The sequence below is a fragment of the Monodelphis domestica genome, chromosome 1, assembly GCF_027887165.1.
Source record: "Monodelphis domestica isolate mMonDom1 chromosome 1, mMonDom1.pri, whole genome shotgun sequence".
NCBI lineage: Eukaryota > Metazoa > Chordata > Mammalia > Didelphimorphia > Didelphidae > Monodelphis > Monodelphis domestica.
In genome coordinates, this window is record NC_077227.1 from 522,787,405 (window position 1) to 522,807,717 (window position 20,313).

Sequence of the window (20,313 nt, forward strand, 5' to 3'; positions counted from 1 at the left end):
AATTAAATACAATACTCCAGATGTGATTTGATTAGATCAGACAGAGTACATTGGGAACATTATTTCCTTAGTACTGGACATTATGCCTCTTGAAATGTAAAATAAGCTTCCTTGGCTCACACATCACACTGAAGGAGGTGTAATAGAAAGATTGAGAGGGGAACACAGGTTATTGGAAGGAGAGAGAGGGAAATGGGGAGAGAGAGGGTAAAGATATTCTTATTCCCTTCTCTTTTCTGGGAGAGAGGTAGCCAAGTCTTGTCCCCCTAACAGAGGGACTATATCTCCTCAGAGAATAGACAAGAACTAGAGAGATTAGTTTGGTAAAATGACGCACTACCTCCCCTTTGGTTCCAGCTATTGTTGAGAGGCAGGATGGATTCTTCTGCCTCTGGTCTCCTTAGGGACACCCACTGTCACTTCCCTTTAGAAACCTGGGGTCACCCCAGTATCATGGAGAGATGTTGTCCTTGGATTAGGCAGTTTAGATCACTGAGATCCTATGTTAACCTTCCCCTTTTTGGGGAGAGATGTGATTCTCCCCAAATCTTCTGTCCCCTTTCCTAGTGCCAGAAACCAGCCAGACCTAATTCTAAAGTAGTAAACAATTTATTTGGGTTCACACAGGGAAGGAGAGGTAAGGGTATCAGGCAAGGAAAGTGGGAGTAGGAACCTTGTCTCCTCTGGCAGACTGCTTCCTCCAAGTTCTTGGGACTCAAGGCTGAGTGGCTTGAACCCTCTTCCATCCAGCTGCTGGTTAATCCCTATTCTTCAGCTAACTAGCTTTTACTTCAGGAGTCCAGGAACAGTTCAGGGAGAAAAGTAGGAGATCTTTGACATCCAATTTCTCTGTAGACGGCTTCCTTTCAAAGTCCCTCTCTACAATATTCACAGAAAACTCTGTGTTGTTGAGAATGAGGAAGAAGTGTCCAGGGGTTGACAGGGAAAGCTGTTGATCCCCAGAGATATCTGGCTTCTTCCCAGTTTGGGAAGTTTGTCTCCTTCCTCCAGCTCTCAGCTGAAGAAGTCCCCAAGTGACAGTTGGAGCTCATCCATCCCTCTTCTGCTCTCTGACTGGAATCCTGAGGTTCTGCTTTTCTCTTACCTCCATCTCCATGGACTCCTGAAGAAAAAGCTAGTTAGCTGAGGAATAGGGATCAACCAGCAGTTAACCAGAAGAGGGTTCGAGGCACTCAGCCTTGAACCCTTAGCAGTCTGCCACAGGGGACAAATGTTAAGGTTTCCTACTCCCGACTTTCCCTGACTGGCACCCTTATCTCTCCTTCCCTGTGTGAACCCAAATAAATTGTTTACTACTTTAGAATTAGGTCTGGCTGTTTCTGGCACTAGGAAAGGGGACACAAGATTTGGGGAGAATCATATCTCTCCCCAAAAGGGGAAAGTTAACTAGGGATCCCAGTGATCCAAACTGCCTAACCCAAGGAACAATATCTCTCCTTGATAGTGGGGTGACCCCAGGTTTCTGAAGGGAAGTGACAGTGGGTATCCTTATAGAGACCAGAGGCAGAAGAATTCATCTTGCTTCACAACAATAGCTGGGACTAAAGGGGAGGCAATGCGTCATTTTACCAAAGCTAATCTCTCTAGTTCTTATCCTCCATCTCCCAGAGCTATTCTCAGAGGAGACATATTCCCTCTGTCAGGGAGACAAGACTTGGCTACCTCTCTCCCAGAAAAGAGAGGGGAAGAAGAATCTTCTCTCTCTCTCTCCCCATTTCCCTCTCTCCTTCCATTCCCCCTGTTCCCCTCCCAATCCTATTACAAAAGCTATTGAGATTGTAACTCTTTAAAGAATTCAAACTACTTTATAGCCACACCTTTCTCATATTTTATTTGTGAAGTTGACTATATCCTACTAGAAAACTGTTCCTTTATGACTTTTAAATTCTATATTATGCAATCTGATTTAATTATCAAGATCCATAACTCAACTAACATTTATTTTTTGAATGTCTTATTTTTTTCCAAATTACATATAAAAACAATTTTACTTTTTTTTTAATTTTGGGCTCCATCTTCTCTCCCTCCCTCCCCTTCCATCCTCCATAAGATGGTAAGCAAGTCATTATAGGTTTTACATATTCAATCATGTAAAACATTTTTCCATATTAGTCATTTTGTTGAAGATATTTAAAACAAAAAAGAAATAAAACAAAATACAGTATGTTTTTGTTATACATTCAGACTATCAATTTTTCTCCAGAAGTGGATGACATTTTTTTATCATGGGCTTATCATGTGACAATCTTTGGGATTATTTTGGATCACTGTATTATTGAAAATAGCCAGGTTATTCATACTTACTTGTTCATCAAACAATATTCTTATTACTGTGCACAATGTTCTTCTGGTTCTGCTTACTTCACCTTGCATATAAGTTTTTCCAGGTTTCTCTGAAATCAGTCTTCTCATCATTTCTTATAAGCACAAAAGTATTACCTTATAACAATATGCCAAAACTTTTTCAGTCATTCCCCAATTGATTGACCACCTCTCAATTTCCAATTCTTTGCTACCACAAAAAGAGCTGGTACAAATATTTTTATACAAATAAGTCCTTTTCTATTTCTTTAAATCTCTTCAGGGAACATTATTGCTGGATCAAAGGGTATGCACAGATTTAGGGCCATAGCAGAGCCAAGATGTCAGTATAGAAGCAAGGAAGCTTGAAACTACCATGAGAATACTTTCCCACCAATCTTGAAATAACATCACAAAACAAATACAGGAGTGAAAGAACCAACAAGGAGACACAGGGTGGTGCAAGTTTCAAGAAAAGAAAAACCTAAAAGGTAGGCAGAGAACATCTATGGCACAACAGCAAGAGGATATAACAAGGAATGAGAATCAATCCAAGAGTAAACCCTACCCCCACCCCCATCCCACATCTGCTGTGTCAGGTTCTGAACCTGATCTCAAGTCAACATCAAGACCCTCAGACTCTGCCTGGACAAATAGAGATCCAAGCCAATGCATACTCCTTAAAATTCGAAGCAAACCTGACAGGGAAGGGAAGATAGTACCAAGGCAAAGTCCTGCAATATAGAAGCTAAGAACACAAAGCCTGGGCAGCAACATGACTGGCCAAAGTCAAGGTAGCAGGGACAAAACACTTGGTGCAGCTGAAAATCCAAGAGGCAACAGCTGATGAAGATAGCCTCAGGGTGAAAAGCTTTAAAGTGCATGTTACACAAAGACCATTACAAATCTACTTGCCTCCACTCAGGCTTCTGACAAGGAAGGGAAGATAGTACCAAGGCAAATAAGGCAAGGGAAGGGAGGTTGTAATTGGAGGGAGGGGGAAGTGGATGAGATGATAAAAAGCAAAATACTGGTGAGGAAGAACAGAGTGAAAGAGGAAAGAGCATGATCAAAATGGTAAAATAAGATGGAGGACAATACACAGTAATTATAACTGAATTAAAATTAAATTAAGTTAAATTAAAATGGTTTGAACTCACCCATAAAATGGAAGTAGGTAGTAGAATGGATTAAAAACCTACTATGGATTAAGAATCCTACTATATGTTATTTATAGGAAACAGTTTTAGAGCCATTTGGGCATAACTCCAAATTGCTCTCCAGAGTGATTAGATCAGGTTACAACTGCACTAATAGTTAATTAATGTCCCAGTTTTCCCACATCTCCTTCAGTCCTCCATTATTTGTAACTTTTTCTTTCTGTCTCAACAAACATTTGTGAAGTACTGAGTGTTCAGAATACAAAGAAAAACTAAAAAATCAAAAGCAGTGCCTGTTATCAAAGAGTTTACGTGTTTGGGGAAGGAGGAATTGAGAATGAAAGAGAAATGACATATAAGTAAATGGACACATACAAGATAATTGAAGGAAGATGACCTTAGAGAATAATATTCAAGTGGCTAAGGAAACCAAGAAGGCCCCCTACAGAAAGTAACCTTGGAGCTGAGTCTTAAAAGAAGTCAGGAATTCTCCCAGTTCCTTTTCTTTGCTTTAGTCAAAACCATGAATAGGCTTCAGCTTCAAAAGAGGCAAGCCTTCCATGTTGTTTAGTGTTGAAAGAAGATGGTATGACCTAAACCCAATGAGACCAATGAAGCCATCAATGCCAACTCACAACAATAGATCTGGAAGTTGATTATAGATGGGCTGCTCATATACAAGCTTATGATTGTCTATCCTTGTGCCTAGTTCTAAAGAAAACCCTGACTTACCAGAAAGGTATGCATATGGGCACTAGCTAGCAAGAGAAAGAGTATAGCCAATGCTCATATACTTGAGAAGGAGATTTAAAAGAGAATTCTAAATTTTCTGAACTGCCTACTCCACCTAAAACAGGAGTCCAAAAAGATTGACTGCCATGTGTACCATAGCCTATTCTTAAAGGTAAAGGAAGATGTGTTCAAGAAAAACCTGATCTTCATAGAGCATATTTGTAACCTGAAGTCAGAGAAGTCCCTCAAGGAGCTTCTGGCTGAGCAAGCTCAGGCTTGCCAGTGAAAGACTAAGTAAGGAAACAGGAAAGCATCTATTCGAACAAAAGGGAAAATCATCAAGACTTTGTCCAAGAAGGAGAAAATTAAGGAATTAATCCTTCACCATTTCCTCTGAGCATAGTATCCATTTAAAACTCTTGCTTAATAAACAAAGAAGGAGAGAAGAGGAGGAGGAAAATTAGGAGTAATAGAAAAGAAGAAGGGGAAGGAGGGTGGTGAGTAGCAAGAGGCAAAGTAGGAGGAGGAGAAGGAGAAGGAGAAGGAGAAGGAGAAGGAGAAGGAGAAGAAGAAGAAGAAGAAGAAGAAGAAGAAGAAGAAGAAGAAGAAGAAGAAGAAGAAGAAGAAGAAGAAGAAGAAGAAGAAGAAGAAGAAGAAGAAGAAAAGAAAAAGAAAAAAGAGTGAATGTAAAGAAAGAAAGAGAAAAAGAGTGAATGGAAAGAAGAAAGAAAGAAAGAAAGAAAGAAAGAAAGAAAGAAAGAAAGAAAGAAAGAAAGAAAGAAAGAAAGAAAGAAAGAAAGAAAGAAAGAAAGAAAGAAAGAAAGAAAGAAAGAAAGAAAGAAAGAAAGAAAGAAAGAAAGAAAGAAAGAAAGAAAGAAAGAAAGAAAGAAAGAAAGAAAGAAAGAAAAGGAAAGAAAAAGGAAGGAAGGAAGGAAGGAAGGAAGGAAGGAAGGAAGGAAGGAAGGAAGGAAGGAAGGAAGGAAGGAAGGAACTAACGAACAAATGAACGAACAAAGAAACAAACAAATGAACGAATGAATGAACGAATGAAGGAAGGAAGGAAGGAAAGAAGAACATGAACAAGAATAAGAAAGAAGGAAGGAAGGAAGGAAGGAAGGAAGGAAGGAAGGAAGGAAGGAAGGAACTAACGAACAAATGAACGAACAAAGAAACAAACAAATGAACGAATGAATGAACGAATGAAGGAAGGAAGGAAGGAAAGAAGAACATGAACAAGAATAAGAAAGAAAGAGGAGGGAAAACATCCCAAGCATGAAAGACAACCTTTTCAAAGAAAAGGAAATAAGAGATGGAGTGGCATGATTGAGAAAGCAAGCAGGCTGGTAAACGTGGACTGCAGTGTTAGTGAAGTTGGTGAAAAGAAATAAAATAAGAAAAGAATGAAATGGCAGAAAAATGGAGAGATTGTGAAGAGCCTGATATGCCCAACAGACAATTATACTTTTAATCCTGGAAGTAACAGGGAGCTACTAGAGTTTATTGAGTGGGAGTACAGATGTCACGACATGATCAGACATACTTTAGGAGCACTACTTTCACAAGTGTGTAGAGGATTTATTGGAGCAAAGAGAAATTTGAGTCGGAGATACCTGAAGAAAGCTTTTGTAATTGCTCAGGAGAGAGTTGATGAGTGCCTAAATTAGGGTTCTGATGTGTAGACTCTATACTATAGAGAGTGGAGAGACGGGATGTATCTGACATAGGTATTGTAAACAGAAACAAAATTTGGCAGCCAATTGGGGTGAAAGAAAATGAGGGGTTAAAGAGGATGCTGAGATTTCTTTGCTGGAAAGAAACAGGCTCAGAAGGGTTAAGTGACTTGACCATGATCACACAGTAAGCATCTGAAAATGTATTTGAAGTCAGTTCTTTGCTGCCCCCAAGTCTATTACATTTTCCTTTAAAACTATGTTGCCTTGGGGGCAGCTGGGTAGCTCAGTGGATTGAGAGCCAGGCCTAGAGATGGGAGGTCCTAGGTTCAAATCTGGCCTCAGACACTTCCCAGCTGTGTGACCCTGGGCAAGTCACTTGACCCCCATTGCCTAGCCCTTACCACTCTTCTCCCTTGGAGCCAATACACAGTATTGACTCCAAGATGGAAGGTAAGGGTTTAAAAAAAATGACAACTATGTTGCCTCCCAAGGTTTAGGAAGAGGTAGATTGTAAAGGTCAATGTATCAGAGGAAAAGCCATGACAGAAAAGAACTTGAGCAAAGAAAGACTAAATAAATGTCATAGCATCAGTAACCATCCAACAAAACTGCCTCAGGATGACTGAGCTTGAAAACAGCTGAACAATCAGTTTGAGAGACACCTCTAAAGAGTGGGTGGTACCTGTCTGAGGTTCTGGTGCCTGTGGCTGCTCTGTTTCTGCCTTAATGACAGTGCATGACAACTTCTAAAACACCCTGCAATTAGTAACCAGGAGCTCCTTTCTGGGAACTGCCCTGGGTGGGGCTTCCAAGGCAACTCCAAAACAGCCTTCCTCTACTGCAGGCCAGTTGTATTAGCATGGGGCATATGGAAATTTTACATTTGCCTAAATAAGAAGACCTGGAGTTCATTCATCCAGGGCTTCAAGTGACTATGGACTTTCTATGTGTCTCCTCACTTGAGTCTCCCAATAGCCTTGTGGCCATGCCAGTGTTGTAAATATTTCAAACTCAAGTCTACCTCCATTTTACAAATGAAGAAACTGATGCTAGGTGGTTAAAGACAGCTTACCCATCCAATATTACTCAGAAAAGAAATGGCACAAATAAGACATGACCCAAGTGAACAAAATACATAATTTCTGTGGGCCTCAGTTTCCCTTCCTGTAAAACAAGGGACTTTGGTCTTCATATAATAGATCTAGAACTGAAAGTAACTCTAGAAGAACTCTGAGATTGGAGCTTTATTCAAGTCACTAAGTGCCTTATCAATATGAAGCCCTGTTGTGGCCTCTAGGGTAGAAATTCTAGAATGGCACCTACATTGTGAATATGAGTAATTAGAACACTGTTGCAGCAATGGAAACAGGGAAGTTTGAAGGCACAGATGGGTTTGGTAGAAATATCAGCTAAGTTCCAACTGGACAGGTGGAACTCAAGATACCTACAGAACATTCAGGCACACATATTCAATGGGTTATATGGGACTGGATTTCAGAGTAGAGATTAGGCTAGATATGTAGACCTGGGAGTCATTTGCACTGACAGTAATTTGACCCATTGAAATTGATGGGATCATGCTTAAATTTCTAGAGAGAAAAAAGAACTCAGAACAAAACCTTGCAGGATGCCCAAAGGTGTGCTGGTAAATGTTGAACAATCAGCTATCTGGGAAAATGTACCCACATTATCCTTTTATTTTTAATATGCATTATGAATATTATTAGTAACACATTAATCTACATTACTTAACCTGTGTTATTATCATTAAATCTGCATTGTTAACTTTCTCTACTACCTTATTAAGTCTAGAAAATAATAAAACAATAAATCAAGCTCTAAGTAATAGCATTTGAAAATTTGGAAGGTGTAAATAGTGGGAGGCAGCTAAGTGACTCCATGGTTAAACCACTGATCCTTGGGTCAAGAAGACCTGAGTTCAGATCCAACCTCAGACACTCATTAGCTATGTGGTCCTGGGCTAGTTTGAAGGCACTAGATGGTTTCACTTAACCCTATTTGCCTTAGTTTCTTCATTTATAAAATGAATTGGAGGAGGAAATGTCAAACCACTTCAGTACTTTTGCCAAGAAAACCCCAAAGGAGGCCACAAAAAGGTCGACACTACTGAAATGACCAAACAGCAAAAGATGTAAATTCTTACCCTGAAAATATAATAATTGGAAATTGTTTGAGCGGGGATATGCAGACTTAAAAGAATGACAGTCTCACAAAGGAGCCTAAAAAGGAACAATTAGAGCAATAGGAGGTGAATAAAAAAAAGTGGTATTACGGAAGGAAGGAACAAAAGAATTTCCAAGAGAAAGCTAGGGTTCAACAATGTCAAAAGTTTCAGAGAATTCAAGAGAATGAACACCGAGAAAAGGCCATTGAATGTAGCAACTATTCTAAAAGAAAGCATCCTTGGGCAAAGCAGTTTTAGTCCAGTAGTGAGACTGGAAAATATTTTGCAAGACTCTGAGAGGTGAGTGGGAGGTGAGCAAATGGAGACAAATATAGAAGACTTGTGGCTTGCACTCTCACAGCCATTGCAGTACGTTGAGCTCCATAGAGACAGTGCCTGGGCAAGTAAGAGCTGGATGGGCTCTGAGGGAAAATAGTAAAAAATGGGCAAAAGTGATCCTAAGAAACCAAGAGGGAAAATGTTTTCATAGGCCTTCTTTGTGCAAACCTGCTGGGAGGAACACAACAGCAAGAAGAAACACAAGAACCCAGATGCTTCTGTGAACTTCTCAGAATTTTCCGAAAAATGCTCAGAAATGTGGAAGACAACGTCAGCTAAAGAGAAAGGAAAATTTGAGGACATAGCAAAAGCTGATAAAGTTCATTATGAAAGAGAAATGAAAACCTACATACTGTACTAGCGGAGGATCAGGAATCAAAGTTTGACATGTAACTGAGAGGGAGGGAACAGATAAAGAGGAACACCATTTCCCTCTCAGGCAGAGCTGTCCAAGAGAAAATGGAGTTGGATCTCTGACCAGAGCTGAAGGGTAAGAGAAAATCCCCTTCAATCTCTGTTACAATTCTCTTCTTTAGCTGATTATTATCTATGATCCCTTAGTAAATTGAAGAATATGTCTGGTTCCTCAGTAAGTTAAAAGATATATTTATTAGGGTATAGGTTTGGTATAGTGGTTTAGGAAAGAGGGAACAAGAAGTCCCTAATCTATTTTCCACCTAGAGTTTCTTCAGGGGTTGAAGCTCAGGTCTGAGGACTAAGTCCCAGAAGACATTAAGATCTTTGTGTATTCAAGATGATGTATTTTCTTGAGACAGAGATACAGCTTTTGAAGGACGTCTTCTGATATATAGGCTATTTCCTTCCCCAAAGGGAAAAAGTCTCTATCCATCAATTATAAAGACAGATGGTTAGTCTGGATCTCTTCAGTTCAAAGAGGGATTTGTAGCCAGATAATCTCAGTGAGATTTACTCCTTTCTTCCTCAGTTCAGAAGGAAAAAAGGTATATCCCCAACTGTTCACCTACTTTTCTTTTCATTCTTTTTTTTTAATCCTTACCTTCCTTCTTGGAATCAATATTGTGTATTGGTTCCAAAGCAGAATAGTGGTAAGAGCTAGGCAATGGGGCTTAAGTGACTTGCCCAGGGTCACACAGCTGGGAAGTGTCTGAGGCCAGATTTGAACCTAGGACCTCCCATCTCTAGGCCTGGCTCTCAATCCACTGAGCTAACCAGCTGCCCCCTCACCTACTTGTCTTAGCTGGAGATTCCATTCCCATCCCCCAGTGGCAACAAAAGTTCTATCTCCTTTTTGCATGAGATTACACTGCAAAATCCAATCCTTGTATTTCCTTCGGTATCTCTCTCTCTTCCACAATACCACCTAAAGGAGAAACAAAAAAGAAGTTTAAGGATCCTAATGCACAGAAGAAGACTACTTTGCCATTTTTCTTGTTCTGTTCTGAGTATTTGTCCAAAAATCAAAGGGGAACATCCTAGTCTTTCTATTGGAGATGTGGCCCAAAATTGGGAGAAATGTGGAATAATAATGCTGCAGATGACAAGCAACCTTATGAAAAGAAGGAAGCTAAGCTGAAGAAAAAGTATTAAAAGGATATTGCTGCACACCAGGCTAAAGGAAAACCTGATGTGGGTAAAAAAGGGAGGCATTGTCAAAGCTGAGAAGGGCAAGAAAAAGAAGGAGGAGGAGGAAGATGAGGAAGATGAAGAAGAGGAGGAAGAGAATGAAGATGATGAGGATGATGAGGAAGATGATGATGATGATGAATAAGTTGGTTCTAGAGCAGTTTTTTCTTGTCTAAGAAGCATTTAATCCCTCCTGTACACAACTCACTCCTTTTAAAGAAAAAAATTGAAATGTAAGGCTGTGTAAGATTTGTTTTTAAACTGTACCATGTCTTTTTTTTTTGTATAATTAACATACTACCGAATGTGTCTTTCGATAACCCTGTCCTTTAGTGGTATTTTCAATAGCCACTAACCTTGCCTGGTACAGTATGGGGTTGTAAATTGGCATGTGTGAACTTTAAATTACTCCACCCTACTTAGATCTTACTTTATGGTGAAGATAAAGTTGTAATCTCCTGATTGAACAATGAAGGTATTTGGTTCTTACTTTATAGTGAAACTAGAACTTTAGGATAAGTCTATTTTAAGATCTTAATACAAAAAGGTGTTAAGTAACTACAAAGAGTAAATTAATCACAAAAAGGTTAAGTAACTCAAAAGACATAATCTAATCAAAGAAGATGAGAACTAAAGAATGGGTAGTCCTGGAGGAGAGTCTCTGATGTGATTGGTAGATGTGAAAACTTAGAGGAGAAGACACAAGAGTAAAAGGTATATATATATTTCGAGTCACTTCCTCTCTCAGGTACCTTTGGTGGCAGAGAGGTGACTGGTGGCAGTATGTTGGGCCTTTTGGCATCTTGGCATGGCTACAGCTATTGTCTGGATTGGTGGTGAGTTTCTGACTGAGTTTCTCTCCTTTACTTTCCAAACTTTATCCTCTTAGAAGCCTTTAATCTTCTTCCAAGACCTAATGACAGATATTGAACTCTCCCCTGGAGCAGGCCAAGTGGGAGAAATCCTATACCCTCTTCCCTCTTTCTCCTTAAATCCTTTCCTCTATATTAACTAAAAATTTCAATAAAATTCCAGACTGTCTTGGATATTTTATTTAGGATTTTTTACCTGGTGACCAATTAATTTAGATTTTAAATCACAACCCTTAAATTATCTTTACAGTCTGGCTAATGCACGAAGGTTGTGACCAGGACCCTCAAATTTCTGTGAAATCTCTTTCCTTTCTTTCTTTGTTACTTACTCAAGCCAGTTTTTTAAGCAGTTTGAAACATAACTGCAAGAGCAGGTGAGTATAAAACATTTTTATTTATCTCTTTTCTCCTTAATTTGAATTGAATACAGCTGGGTATTTTTTTTAAGCCAAAAAGTGGCAGGACTGGGGAAGCTGTTTAGCTAAGAATCCCCTTTCCCTCAGGGAACAGACAACCCAATAAGGCAACCTTCACTGACAATACTGCCTGGATTACTCTTAATTAGGAGTGAGGGAAACCTGGACAGAGTTTTGACCTTGTCCTGCTCCCCACATGTTTTGTGAAAGCTGCTAGGAAAATAATTACCAAAAAAAAATATATATATATATATAAATGAATACTACATTCTTTGACACTTATATGGCAGTTGAAGAATTAGGGACATTGAGGAATTCAGGATATCTCCAATTTTTTATGTTATTAGGTAATGTCATTTTTGTACTCCTCAGTACTGTTTTAAGAGATGCTAACATAAAAAAAAACTATTTGAAGCTGAAATGCAGAAAAACACACAAAATCTGAAGCTAAAATACAAGACGTTATGCAAAAATCTGAAGATAAAACACAGTAAAAAAAAACATGCAAGCCCAATTGGATAATTTAAAATGCTTCTTACAGTATCAATTGGCAAACATCCACCCCACCAAAAACAGGTCTGAACTGACAGAATTGTTTCTGAACCTCTAAATGAGGAAATCCCCTTCCCCAAAATGAAGATGGAAAATACCTTCCCTATAGCTCAGCTAACAGACTTGTTCTCTCATGATCTGAAAATCCTGGCTGAACTTAATCCCCAAAACTCTTCTCCTGAAATCCCAGTTTCTCCTGTTCCTTCTCCTACACAAAAACCAATTCCAGCCCCAAGGAAATCTCATCCTTCTAAAGAAACTCATCTTAGTCAAACTGACCCACAGGTACCAAATTCAATTAGAGGCCTGTTTCCTCCAAGAGAAGTACCTGAAATAGGATGAAATGCGGATGTGGTAACTTTAAAGCACAATATACCATTTACTCCCCAAGAAATAAATGAATTTACATGAAATATTCCCACATATGAACAAGATCCCTTTCTGGTAACAAAAAATATGACAGACATATTTTTCAATATAATCCATCTTGCAAAGATGTTGAAAACTTGCTATAGGCTTTTTAAACTGAATGTGAGAAAAAATAAAATAATTGCTCATGTCAATAAAACCCAGGAGTTGGGGGTGGAGTGACAGTGCAATGCAGCACACTGGCCATCTCAGGATCCTGAATGGGGACTATAACAACTCTGAGGATTATTTACAATTATACCATTGTAGGGAGGTCATCTTAACAATAATAAGAGAGAGAGAGTACAGACAATATAGATAAGTGGATAGAATTTGAAAGAATTAAGCAAAATGAGAAAGAGACACCCTCCAGATTCATGGACAGAATAATTGAGGTTGGGGGTCGATACCGGGAGAACAGAAAGAACTTCATTAATAATTTCTGCATTAGCTATAGATTTCCCAGCTAAGGTTAAAAATCCTTTCTGGAGCCATAGCATCCCAACTGAGTGACAAATGCCAAAAGCATATCTAGAATCCATATAAATTGTTGCCCCTTTATCCTTGGCAATTATATAGACATGTTTCAGAGCTATGAGTTCTGCACCTTAAGCACTAATATTAGAGGGCAGTGAAGCTGACCACTCAGTGGCAAATTCTGTGACTACAACAGTTCCAGTGTAGCATAAGCCATCCCTCATAAAAGAGGAACCATCAGTAAATAAGAACAGATCTGGATTGTCTAAGGGAGTGTCCAAGAGATTATCTTGAGGCTTTTCTGCCATGGACACCAGTGTTTCACAACTGTGTAATGGTTCTCCTGAAGTTGGTAAATCTGGAAGCAAGTTGGCATGGTTAAGAGTTGTACAGCATTTCAAGGTAATGTTTTAGCTGTTTAACAAGGTTATTTCATACCTTGTAATTTGCTGATCCAAGAATGCCTGTGTTCTATGCCTGAGCAACAATGCTTCTACCTCATGTGGGAACATAATTGTTAATGGGCATCCCAATACTAGATCCACAGTTTTTGTCACTAGTAAGACTGTAACAGCTACTCCTCTAAGACATGGTGGTGTTCCTGATGCTACTGGGTTCAGTTGGGAAGAATAATAAGCATATGGATGCTGAGAAGTTTCCAAAATCTGAGTTAAAAGACCTGAAGCTAACCCTCTTCATTCATGTACATACAAAGTAAATGGTTTGTTGTAATCTGGGATGCCTAGAGCAGGGGCAGACAAGATAGCCTGTTTTAGACCTGATAGAGCTGACAAGTGGTCTGGCTCTAATTTGAAGGGTTCAGGGACCGAATCCCTTGTTAGTGCTATAAGGCATTTAGTAATTTCCCCATAGCAAGGAATCCATTTTCTACAAAACCCTGTTGCTCCTAAAATTTCTCTAAACTGTTTCTTAGTGGTAGGAGTGCTTAAATTTTGAATATTTTCAATTCATTTAGGAGAAATAGAGTGGGCACCTGCAGTCAGGATAAACCCCAAATATTCTACTTTAGGGAGATACCACTGAACTTTATCCTTTGAAATCATATGCCCTCTTTTGTGCAATTCCAAAAGAAGGTGTTTACTATCTTCCTGACATGCTTCTGCATCTGTGGAAGCCAAGAGTAGATCATCTACGTATTTGATTAATTTGGAAATTTAAAGCAGGTTCTTTGTGCACAGCACAAATTAATTATATATGGGGATGTAGTTCATTTTCACCTTCAGTTGTTTTTGATGCAGCATATGAAATAATTGTTCTGTTAACTGAATATCACTCTGTAATTGCAAAAAAAAAGTTGCAGCTGTTTTGCTGACATTACAAATGCTTCTAAGTAAATATCATTTTTAATAAAAAAAACAAATATAGAATACTCTACGAGTTTGGCTATGAAAGGGAGACAAGTTATGGAATGTTAGTTTGTGGGAATGGCAAGATCAAGTGAAAATATTTTTTCGAGGACCTTAGAATGTTTGTGGGTGGCAGGTGTAAGGGGGAAAAAGGAGTTAATTTATAAAAGTTTTGACTGGATTTTTTAAATATAGGGTCACCAGGAATTTAATCTATTCCAAAGAGATTTATTTACAATTTATTTACAAAATATAGAAAGAGTTAAGTTAGATAATCAGAGAGAGGATAGGGTAAGATATCTAGCCTAAGCACTAAGTTATTCTGATCCCTGAATCAAAACCAGGCAGGGGAGTTTAGTCCTTAACCATAGAAGCCTTGGTCATTATAGCCCAGGACCTGGGGATACAGGGAGCCTCTCTCAAGAGGATATATCTCTCCTGAGGCTAGTCTCTTCAGAAAATCCAGTAAAGGAGTCAGCCTTTTTTTCACTCACCAGGTGTCAGTTAAGAACAGCTATGCCAAGTTCAAGGTCTCAGGTCCATTCAGCAGATTCTTCACCATCTCAACTCCAAAGAATGAAGAACTGCCTCCCACAGGAAGTTGTAATTCCTTTTAAAGACACTTTATTTTGAATCACTTCCTGTGTCTTCCTCCACTTTTTACATGGAGAAATCATAGTCTAAAGTCTTCCTTAGGATTGCCCAGAAGGCAGTCAGTCGATTCTGATTCGTTACCCATTATTACACACATGGGTCATAGACCTTCCCACTAAATGATTAAGTGGGATGTTTATAATTTTGGTGATTAAATCTAAAAATGGGCAGGGGTTATAATTTAATCTTCACAATCAGGAGAGAGTTAAATTTAATCTTCACACAGGGAATGATGAAAAGAGATCAGAGATTATAGATATAAAAGGAATGATCAACCAGGCATGCTCCATAATAAATAAGGTCATCTAGTTAAACCATCTCATTTTACAGATGAAGAACTGAATCCCAGAGATGTTAGGTGACTATTCAAAGTCTCAAGGGGAAAAGCCAGGGTTTTATACCTGGTCCTCTGACTCTCAATATATTGCCCCCCAACACCATTACACAACACTGTTTCTAAGATTTTATCAATGCAGATCTCTTTCCATTCCACTCTCAATCTTGGCAATGAAGACAGATACAAGCATTCATGCAGTAGGATGTGGAAAAGCAAGGACAAAACAAAAAGAAAAACAACTCTTGCTCTCAGTGAGCAGTGATTCTATTAGTAGATAAATGCAAATAAAATATAAGATAAATACAGAATATCAAGGAGCACTTGTAGCCAGAGAGATCAGGAAGATCCTGAAATGACTCTTGAGTGAAGGTGAAGAAGGCAAGCATTCCAGGCATGGAAGTCAGCCTGTGAAAAGGCATGAAAACTGGACCCAGAATGTTTTATATATGAAATAACAGGTTCATTTGGCTAGAATATATAGTGTGTGAAGGGATTGTAATAGTTTAGGGACATAGATTTAAAGCCAGAAAGCACCTTAAAGACCATTGGATCTAATTCCCTCAGTCAGGGGAAGTGATTTGCTCAGGGTTCTTCAGTTTGTGTCTATGAAAGCATTTGAATCCTGCTTTGCCTGACTCCAGATCTAGAGCTCTATAGACTGCATCATAAGACTGCCAATTAAAGTAATGTATAATAAGCCTAGAAAAGATTGACTGGATTCCAGTTGTCAAAGATTTTAAATGACAACCACAGGACTTCATAGTTTATCCTAGAGCTTATCCCATTCCTTACTAATGTAAAATTGAGATTTGAACTCTGGAATACAATCCCCACAAGCCTTTGCTCCACTTCCCCAAAATGCTTTGTAATCTCACAGGAATTCTGAGGTGGGCCGAGATCAAGGAAAGATTTAAGCTGGTGGCAAAGGTTTTTGGGCTCTTCTCTTTTGGACTTCAGTTTTGGAGCAGATGCATCTCTTCTGTGATGTGAGGTTATCTGGCCTAGGCCTCTGGCCTAGGCATGTGTTTTTCCTTATTCTGTATTTTCTTTAATCTTTAACCTTTAATAAACCTCTAAAAATATAATACTCCTTGCAGAGAGAAACTAATTTCTACCTGCCTCAGTCTCCCCATATTCCTAAATTTTAATCTTTACAGTTTGGCGACCTAATGGGGAAAAAAAACTCTCAATCTTCTGATTTCTTTCTGATTTTTAGTTCAGCTTTTAATTTGAGCCACATCTCTCTGGCCAGGTTTTTTTTTTAACCCTCTCAAAGCTGCAGTCCCCAATCCAGACCTGTTGCGTTTGCCACCCACCTGGCCCCTGGCTGCTAAGTTCTGGATGCCTGCTTCTCCTGCTTCTGCTCCTGGCCTCTCACCTGGTACCCGAGCTCCCAGCTCTCTTGGTCTGTGCTCCGGCTCCCTGCCCTGCCCACCCGAAGTCTTTCTCTTGCTCACCTGGCCCACCTGATTCAACCAAGATTTTAATCACATGATGACCTGCATGCCCAACAAACCCAGATCCTTGGCGGATAACAAAATGGGGGTGGGGGGTTTAGGGGGGTGTATTGGCTCCACGTGGGTGGCCTGGGCTCCACGTGGACTGGGACAGGAGGAGGTATCAGAGCAGGGGGAGAGAGAAAAGGGAGAGAAGAAACAGATTTTTCAAACAGAATTTTAAGCAATGGGCTGTTTAAAAGGATACCTTTTGACTATTCTGGTAATTTCATTGATTTCACCTGTGTGCCAGAAGAAAGATTCAGCCAAAAGATTCAACTTTGAATTCGCAAATGGGTGGCTCAGGGAACTGAGAGTATGGTCCTGGGTTAAAATCTGGCCTCAGATACTTCCCAGGTATGGGGCCCTGGACAGGTCCCTTGAAACCCATTGCCTAGCCCTTACCACTCTGCCTTCTGACAATAGACATTTAAATGGATAAGAACCCAAGGAACTTTGAAGAGACTAAAGGCTATATTCTAAGGCATTTCAGACTCCAATGGTTTATAAAAATCTCTGTATTCTATTGCATTTTTTGTTATGGTTTAACTTTGTGATTTTAAGTTCATATATTACTGGATTCAATATTATTCTGCTTGAACTGAAGGTTGATTGAATTTATTTTGAATGTACTGAGTTTTAAAAATTCTGTTGTTTTTCCCCTATAACTATATAATAACAAATATTATTGTGAATAAGTCCATATATGAAAAAACAGCCTTTTTCTATTTTGCTGAGAATAGATGGACTTCAGAACTAGTTATAATTATATTAACAAACTTGGAAATTTTAATGTGCTAAATACCTCAAATGATTTGATTTTAAGGTTTTTTAAAATATGAATTTTGGAATTTTTTTTAACAATCTGGTTATTTTTGCCTGCCCCTACCACAAGGTAAGGCCCAATACAGTAGCTATAGTGAAATACATTTTATAACCCCCAACCTTCCCGCATTTCTAAATATGTGGATGGAAGTTGGGCAGTTAATCTCAGGGCATTTGTATCCCTATAAGCCTCCAAAAAAGGAGCACCCCTTTATTTATACTCTTCAGCTCATTACTTTTCTTGCACCAGAATGATATATAGATTTCTTGATTATGTTCTTAACCCAAGATGAGTTTTACTTTGTTTTAAAAAAATATGTTTGAATACCAAGGTTGAAAGATTGCTATGTTTGTAAAAATTGTGACAAATGTCCATCAATTCATAGGTTTTAAAAATGTCATACAGCAACTTATGTGAAATATGAAAGTATGTTTGTTTGCTACTGAAATTAATTGGGCTATTGAGAATTTTGGGGATTTTGATAACTACATATTTGTACTACTGTATTTTTAAAAATGAAAAAATTGTTAACCTTGTTCAATTCATTTGCCTTCTACTCACAGTGATCATGGCCAGATATTAAGAGGAAATGGATCTCATTTTTTGTGAGAAAGCCTTGCATTTTATATTTTCTTAGCTGACACAGAGTGTCAATGATTATAAGCTATATTTTTGAATTTTTAAAGCTCTTTTATTATTATATTTTTCTTACATGTGCAATATACTTTTTCAGTTTTTTTTTTATTATTTTTCTCTCCTTTTTATATTTGAAGCACATGTCACCAGCATTAAGATTTTCTTTAACTTTTTGACTTTTCAGTGCTACAAGTTTGAAATACATTTGCTAATGCATGCCCTAAAAAGCTTGTGACTATAAAAATGATGCCACTAATTATTTAAAAGTTATGGGACTTTGCTTAATGATTCTGTCTGATTCCAGGACAAGATATACACACAAGAGCCATTGCACAGAGCCAAAGAAAGGCCAATCCAGGATGAATTGATGCACTTCTAGGCCAATACAAAGGTCTTGAACCTAGTGTGAAGACTCGAGGTTACTATGTTTAACATTGTTAGACATAGGCTTTCCTTGTGTCCACACTCACTCTGAAAATACTCACAGACCAGTATCCCCAAAACCTTGGCTCCTATAATCTGGTCCCCTTTTCTGCCTTTCATAGTGTGGTACCTTTCTGTAGTCCTGGCTACTGATTGAGTAAATGCATCATTGCTTAGATCATTTTGATTGGGCCCTGATTCAAGGACCTGTTATAGATTATTTTTCTTTTACTTGGAATTTTTACACATAAGACTTTGATAGTCTATATTTTCATCCAGAAATTTTTTCTTTTCTTTTGGATTTTTCTGATATCTTTTTAATTTCTCTTGCCAATTGATTCATATACCTCATACCTCAGCCATGCATCCCTAAGTGATCCTTTTTTTTTTAAATCACCCTCTTAACAGGGGGAATGTAAAAAAATATTATTTTACATTTCAAAGTTTAAATTCCTTTTGAGAAGAATTTTAGGTAAAAAAGAAGCTACCTCTCTGAATCCAGAACTGAACTGTTGGAGAGGCCACCATGAAGAAGCCTCCAGACCACAAGCTGCACAAAATGAACTTTGGGTGTAGTTGATTGAACGTTTATTTGTATGTATACTTTCATGCCAAAGGAGACTGGCCCCTAACTGGCTTTCTGTCAATGCATCCAGTAATTATTGGTTTTGTTCTTTTTTTTCCTCTTATCCTCAAATTATTGTAATCTTTAAATTGATTATGTTTTTATGATCCTTTGGGGAAGGACTTCTTCCCAGAGGATCAAACGGGGGAATGTAAAATTGAGATTTGAACTCTGGACTACAATCCCCACAAGCCTTTGCTCCACTTCCCCAAAATGCTTTGTAATCTCACGGGAATTCTGAGGTGGGCCGAGATCGAGGAAGGACTTAAGCTGGTGGCAAAGGTTTTTGGGCTCTTCTCTTTTGGACTTCCATTTTGGAGAAGATGCATCTCTTCTGTGATGTGAGGTTATCTGGCCTAGGCACGTGTTTTTTCTTATTCTGTATTTTCTTTAATCTTTAACCTTTAATAAACCTCTAAAAAAATATAATACTCCTTGCAGAGAGAAACTAATTTCTACCTGCCTCAGTCTCCCCATATTCCCTAATTTTAATCTTTACACTAATATGCTGTTGTTTTTCAATTGTCTTCAGTCTTAACTAATTTTTCCTGACCCATTTGGAATTTTTATGCCAAAGATATTGAAGTGGTTTGATATTCTTTTTCCATCTCATTTTACAGATGAGAAAACTGAGGCAAATAGTATTATGTAATTTTCCCAGGGTCATTAAATGTCTGAAGTCACATTTGAACTCAGATCTTCCTGATTCCAGGCCAGCCCTCTTTCCGCTGTGTCATCTACCTGCCCCATGTGGTAGTCTAGATACAACTTAAAATATTTATCAATGCCTTCCCCATTGCATCAATCATATAGCCTTGAACTGTACACCAATGCTGCATTTCCTTCATTAATTTTATTTTTAGCTTATAATCATTTAGCTGAAGTACCTTGTCAGAAATCCAGGAAAGGAGAACTTTGCCCACTGAACTATTTATATTTTATTCTATAGGGCATGGTTTCATCCCCATCAAATTACTTCTTCTGGGCTGGGTAAGTTTCCTATGATATCATGCCTCAAGGTATAGCTTCCAGGGCTGCCAAGGATAAGATATGGCATGGAAGGGAGAAAGATTTAAGACATTATTGATTTGTCTTGTAAGACAAAGAGACATCTCAGAGTTGTGATATGATGCTGCAATTTTGTCAGACAGGAGCTATTCTCCCCATACTCCGGGAAAAATACAGACTGTACCCATTAGGCAACCAAA

At 38.5% G+C, this 20,313-nt stretch overlaps 1 pseudogene; it reads left to right on the forward strand.

Moving 5' to 3' along the window:
• Positions 1-8,514: 8,514 nt before the first annotated feature.
• Positions 8,515-10,161, forward strand: LOC100026885 (high mobility group protein B1-like; annotated as a pseudogene).
• The last annotated feature ends 10,152 nt before the right edge of the window (positions 10,162-20,313 follow it).